The following is a 7,270-nucleotide window of genomic DNA, read 5'->3' on the forward strand; positions in this document are numbered from 1 at the left end:
GTAATGAGGTCTGGTGCCCTCTTCTGGCCTGCAGGCATACACACAGACAGAATATTGTATAATAAATAAATATATAAATATTTAAAGAAAATTGTGTTAGAGCCCAGAGTCTAGATAACAAAGAGGACCTTAAGAGAGACGTGCATGGATCTACATAAGAAGGGAAAAAGACAAGATCTCCTGAGTAAATTGGTAGCATGGGGGTCACAGGAGAGGGGAGAAGGGGAGGAAGGAAGGGGAGGGGACAAAAATGTATGACTCAATAAAAACAATACAAAAACTGATAGGAATACTGAAGTGTAGCTCTTCACAGTTGAGGGCTTCTGGGGGGGGTGGGGGTGGGGAAGGACTCAGTTTTCCTTAAGGGACTGACCACTGGGAGTTTGGCCATACCCCAGTGAGTAAGAAACAGGAATTGACTTGCATTTGTTTGTTTATTTTTTCCTTTTTCCTCCTTTTTTTTTTTTTTTTTTGGTGGGAGGAGGTCACAAGGGTGGGGGAAAGACCTGGGAGGACTGGGAATTGAGTGTGATGGGGTGCATGCTGGGAAGCTCTCAAGTAAAAATATTATGTTGGAAAAAAAGAATGTTTACTCTGTGTCATTGTCTATTGGGAGTGTATAATTTGTATTTTAATTTCATAGAGTTCACAGTTAACAGATTGCCTTGAGTCTCAGAAGACTGGGCTCTTGAACAGTGTTGGTAGTGTTAAAGACTCCAGGAGCTTCTGGTGATGAAGTTGATGCATTTTATATTACCAGATGAACATAAAAGTTTATAGTTCATGAATGATATGTTACGATTTAAAAAGCATATGTTTAGGATCTGGCCATTGTGGCCCCTTTCTTCAATCTTAGCACTCAGGAGGCAGAAGCAGGCGAATCTCTGTGAGTCTAAGGCCAGTAGGGGCTACATGATCTCAAAAAACAAAAAGTTTTTTTAAAAAAAAAGCAAAAACAAAACAACCCCAAGACATATGTGTTTAGGTGTCAAGTTGACAAGGGGTGCAGTTTTCATATTCACTTAATATTCATTGTCAAATTGACTGGATTTAGAATCAGCATGGAAACACTCCCGAATGCTCTAAGCCCGTGGTGGCTCTCAACCTCTTGAGCGACCCTTTCACAGGGGCTGCCCAAGACCATCAGAAAACACAGATATTTACATTATGATTCTAAACAGTAGCAAGATTACAGCTATGAAGTAGCAAGGGAAATAGTGTTAGGGTTGGCGGTCAGCACAGCATGAGGAGCTGTGTTAACACTCAAGCATTTGGAAGGCTGAGAACCGATCCGCTAAGGTTTGATGGAGGAAGGAAGGCTACCCTGAACATGGGTGGCACTGTCCTGTGGGCTGGGGTCCTTCACTGAATGAAGAGAAGAGAACAATCTGAGTGCCAGCATCTGTCTGTTTCCTGCATCTGCCTGAAGATGGGAAGATGACCAGCTGCCTCATGCTACCGTACCACCACCCCCCCCCACCACGGCACTTGAGCCAAAAACACAGCCTTCCTTTCTTTTTTCTTTTCTTCCTTCCTTTCTCTCTCTCTCTCTTTCTTTCTTTCTTTCTTTCTTTCTTTCTTTCTTTCTTTCTTTCTTTCTTTCCTTCTTTCTCTCTCTCTCTCTCTCTCTCTCTCTCTCTTTCTTTCTTTCTTTCTTTCGTTTTTCGAGACAGGGTTTGTTTCTCTGTAGCTTTGGAGCCTGTCCTGGAACTCGTTCTGTAGACCAGGCTGGCCTTGAACTCACAGAGATCCTCCTACCTCTGCCTCCCTAGTGCTTGGAGTAAAGGCGCGCACCATCGCCGGGCCCAGTCTTCCTTTTTTGTTTCTTGTCAGACATCTAGTCACGTCAGAGAAGTAACTAATCCTGTCAAAGCATGAAAACGGATCAATATCTCAGAAAGAAACAGCATAAACGTGTATAATTTTTATTAAAAAGTGAAAGTGCTTACTGAAATGCATGAAGAATGGCCCTACCCAACAGAGATACACATTGCTGTGATATTAGAAGCTCAGAGTCACGAAGATCTAACTTTGCCCCTAACTGGTCTATTGATACTATGCAATTTCTGTGAAAACCCACTGTGTGCATATGCTCTGCTGGACAGGCTGATATAAGATTTAGGGTAAATCAAAGCTCAAGAAGAGTTACATGTCCCACTGAAAATCAAGTGGGGCTATCTGCTTTTCTGTGAAACTTTCAGAGTCCATGTCTTTCGCTTACCTGAAGGGAAGGCCGAGCCCAGGAATGACGGTCCTTCCGTAAATGGTGTTGTGGCGATTTGATGCTATAATAAAAACGAGTAGATACCTTCCTTAAATCATGCAGGAAATTAGCTGAAGTGTTTAACACAGAGAATCCCAGTCACACCAGTGTTCGAAGGGAGCACCAGGGAACACATCCTCAGCACGTCCAAAGGATGCCAGGAGGGTATTGTCACAGTGATGACTAAGAACCTCTTAGGGTCAGTACCCCGCAGCACAAAAGCCAGATGGATGGGGAGTTTCATGGAGCCATCCAGGGCATAACAGCACAGGTGAATGTGAGAGTTCCTTCTAAGGTGGAACCCCATGAGGCTGGCAAGATGGGGCTGCCAAACCTGTGACAGGAAATCGATCTCCAGTCCCCATGCAAAGTTAGGAGAACAAACTCCCTTAAAGTTGTCCTCTGACCTCCACACACAGTCCTTAACATGTGTGTTCATGTGTGCACAGCTGCACACACACAGTAAAAAACAAAATTCTACAAAGATGGGGCCTCGGGTACCTTGCTGGGAAAGTGACTGTCGAGGGCAGTGAGTTGAGGAGACTCTGGGGTTTAGACAGAGGGCCTGCTTCTTAGCCTTGGGTGGCTCTGAGAAATGCACCGAGACTATTTTGCGTTATTTGGGAGCACAAAAGCCCTTGTGCCCAGAGATCACAGGGAAACCCGGAATGTTAAGCATATAACACTGTCTTTTCAAAGAAAAGGATATATAACTTTTTTTCTACCCAGAAGGCTAGAAACTGGAGATGTTTAATAGCTTGGTAATCTGTGTTATCTGAAGGGCCAGGCCATATCCAGCTCTCACAAGCAGGACAAGAGGTGGCTATTAGTCTAGGTGATCTTTGCATTATCTGTATGGCCAGAGGCTTCCCCCAAGCTCCCACATCCAGGACTGAATGTAGCTAATAGTCCAATGCTATCTGTATAACCAAGACTATAACAGAACCTCCCCTGGGCCCTTAAGCTAATACAAGTAGCCTATCTCTAGAACCCAGGTTATTGGAGGAAGTGACATGTACATTGAGTTGAGTTTTGATATCATTATGCCTCCTTGTTCACAGGGGATTGTATTACACTAGGAAACTCCCCTTCCCCCCAGATTGTACTGTGTTTAAATAGGCTTACAATAAACAGCTCAGGGTCACATTACAGGAGTTTGAAGCTGTCCAGCTAAGTAAGTCATGCTGAACCAAGCTTCCTTCTTGCCTCTTGAGATTGCTTCCTCTGCTGGCAGTCTGAGCTGGTAGGTACCCCATAATGACATGATCATGGTACTTTAGGGGCCATGAATGCAATGCTATGGTTTGAAGTGATGTGTTTGGGGGTCAAGTGACAAAGATGTAGGCTGTGTTAGCTAATTTCAGTTTTTCATTTGATTAGATAAAGAAGTACTTAAGAAGCTGGGCATGGTGTTCCATGCCTTTAATTCCAGCACTTGGAGGAAGAGGTAGGAGGATGTCTGAGTTTGAGGCCAGCCTGCCCTACAAAGTGAGTGTCAGGACAGCCAGGGCTACCCAGATAGAACTATTCCCCCGCCCCCAACAAAACCCTAGCAAAACAAAGCACAAGCAAATGAAAAACCACTTAAAGCATTAATGAGACTATAACTTGGGATGTGTCTGTGAAGGCATTTCTGGAGAAGATGAACTGAAGGGAGATGAACTACTGTGAATGGGGCAGTATCACCCTATGGGCTGATGTCCCGGAGTGAATGAAGGGAGGCAGAAGCAAGCCACTGCTGGCATCCCTTTTGTCTGCTTCCAGATCTTTCTAGATGTGAGCAAGCAGCTTCATATTCCTGCTGCCGCACCTGTAAGCCTGTTTTGCGGACATGTCTTTGTCTCCATGATGGACTATTCTCCTTACATCATTCGTCAAAATAAACCATCCATTCCTATGTTGTTTCTCTAGTACAATATGCTTAGACTGTATTACGGCTGTGACAGCTACAAACTTCCGCATCAAAAGAATCACCAGGGGCTGGAGAGATGGCTCAGAGGTTAAGAGCATTGCCTATTCTTCCAAAGGTCCTGAGTTCAATTCGCAGCAACTACATGGTGGCTCACAACCATCTGTAATGAGGTCTGGTGCCTTCTTCTGGCCTTCAGGCATACACACAGACAGAATATTGTATACATATAAATAAATAAATAAAAAAGAATCACCAAATGGCAAGAGACAAATCAGAGTGAGGGACAATAATACTATGACTAGTGGAGGGCTCACATGGGAGAGAAAACTCAGCCGAGAAGAGAACGAAAATTTTTAACAACCCTTTGACAAAAAACAAAACAAAACAAAAACAAAAAGCCCTCAAATGGTTAAAAAAAAAAGTGAGTAGATTCTTAGCTTCATTAGCTGTTAGGGAAATGTAGATTAAAATCAAAACATGGTACTTGAAATACCAACCAGATTGACAAACTGTAGCTGACAGCACAGTTTCTTTGGGGTGTGTGTGTGAGATAGAAGGTGTTGTGGGTGCCACCCCCGTTGTGGCGGTATTAGCAGCACCCAATGGGGTCGCAGAGATATGGTTACCTCTTCCCTGGGGTCAGATGGGCAGATTCTTGCCTCACATCAGGAGAACCCATCAGCCAGGAATGTTTCAGTACCTATGCGGAGAATAAGTGGTTACACAACAGACTAACCCGTGTGGCAACAAGTGATTCCCACTGAAGTGCGGAAACACATACATCTGTGTTCATGTAGTTCACAGGGTTACAGCTCAGAGAGGACGATGCTGAGCAGTGTCGTGGCGGAGCAGGCTCAGGGCTGCAGAAGCAAGGCGTTGGGGACCAGGTGGGAGACAGGGCTCCTGGGCCTCGTCCATAGAACCACTGGTCATGTCTCACCTTTAAGGTAAATGCTGGTCATACTCAAAAGACAAAATTCTTGTCCTTCTGTATAGTCAGGAGGAGAACACAGTAGCCAAGGTAGGTAGGATTTACCTAGCAGACACCAAAGACAATTAAAGAAAGGGGACTTGCCAGGGATATGCAGAGGCCATGTAATACCCACTCCCACTGAGAGTAGCAGGGGCCTGTCCTTGGACATTGTCAGAGCACAGTTATAATCACCAGGCACGGAGAGGTCAGCAACTCAGGGACTGCAGGGTCTTCCTGGAAGATGTGGATGTCACCAGTATGCAGTGCATGACTGCCAGCATGGAGCCTAGTAGGTCTGACCTTGGGGATTTCAGCATTTTGTAGACAGGTGTGAGAAGGGATGGAGTCAGAGGTGGTGGACTAGGAGAAGTCAGAAGCAAAGGATGCTGAAGTCAAGAGGAAAGTGGCGCCTGGTACAGTGACACAGATCCGTAATCCCAGGGTTGAGGTTGCATATAACAAGAATCTGTGTCCAAGCAGAAGAGGTAAGGGTAGGATTGATGAGTGCCATGAAGGTTCTGGGAGGTGAAACAGGCTCATAGAGGCAAGTCACTGTTCTCTTGGCCATTTTTCCCAGCCTATAGCCCATCCCCTGACTTTTCTATCATGAGAGCTCTTAGTATATGCTCACAGACAAGTGACCAGCACCTATCATACTGTCTTAGTGAGGATTTCGACTGCTGTGAAGAGACACCATCACCATGGCAACTCTTATAAAAGAAAACATTTAATTGGGGTGGCTTAGAGTTTCAAAGGTTTAATCTATTACCATCATGGTGCAACATGGTGGTGTGCAGGTAGACCTGGTGCTGGAGAAGGAGCTGTGAGTCCTACATCTTGACCTGCAGGAATCAGAAAGTGTTCTGAGACACTGGGCATGGCTTGGGCATATATGATCCCTTAAAGCCCACCTCCACAGTGACACACTTCCACCAACAAGGCCACACCTCCTACTTGTGTCACTATGAGCTTATGGGGGACAATGACATTCAAACTACCACACCTGCCCATCCTAATTTCACTGAGCAAGAAGATCAATCAAGACAAAGTCTTTGGTTTTCCTAATGCATCTACAACCCAACCCACACAAGCAGCCTGGGTTTGGCCTCTGCTCCGCGAGAGCAGGACTTCATGAATACGGAGCCTCTCACCTAGACCTGGCACTCACCATCCTCTGGCATCGGCAGCCTTCCTTTATAATGAATCAGTCATTAGTACACAAGTCCAATGACATTGCTTATCATTAAAGAAAAACCAACAACAACAACAACAAACAAAAATCTCAAACTCCTGGTGAATTCCTGAGGCTCACTGGCTAGTCAGCTTGGCTAATAGACAATGTTTAGTGAGAGACCTTGTCTCAATAAATAAAAAGTGCAGAGCACAATTGAGGAAAGATACCTGACATTAACCCCGCTCCTTTGCACATGCACGTGCACACACACACACACACACACACACACACACACACACATGCACGTGCCCACACCCCCCCCACATACACACACATGCACGTGCCCACACACACCCCCCCACACACATACACACACACGCACGTGCACACACACACACCCCCCACATACACACACACGCACGTGCACACACACACACATACACACACATGCACGTGCCCACACACACATACCCCCACACACACATGCACGTGCCCACACACACCCCCCCCCACATACACACACATGCACGTGCCCACACCCCCCACACACATACACACACATGCACGCACGCCCCCCCATAGCTGTTTACAACTGCTATATACACGCCCTCACTGAATAAGCTGTCTACATCTCTGTGTGTACTTCCTCACTAGACAAGCTGTTTGCACACCCACCCATGGCAGTTCCTCACCGAATAAGCTGTCGGCACCCACTGTGGTCACTTCACTGGACAAGCGGTCTACACTGATGTAGGTGCTTCTGCTTAGGAGGATCTGCCTGCGGTGTTGTGAGTACCCCTCCACAAAGAAGTTATCTGTGCCTCCTGTAAGTATGACTGGTGTCCCTTTGTCCTCGGGTGCAGCTGTTTCCTATTTCTCTGTAACACCCACTTTATGGGGGCAACAGTTACTCTGATTTCCTCTTTCTGTTGGCATCTCTCAAGGAAG

This window comes from Microtus ochrogaster, chromosome 4 (genome assembly GCF_000317375.1).
Source record: "Microtus ochrogaster isolate Prairie Vole_2 chromosome 4, MicOch1.0, whole genome shotgun sequence".
Taxonomy (NCBI): Eukaryota; Metazoa; Chordata; class Mammalia; order Rodentia; family Cricetidae; genus Microtus; species Microtus ochrogaster.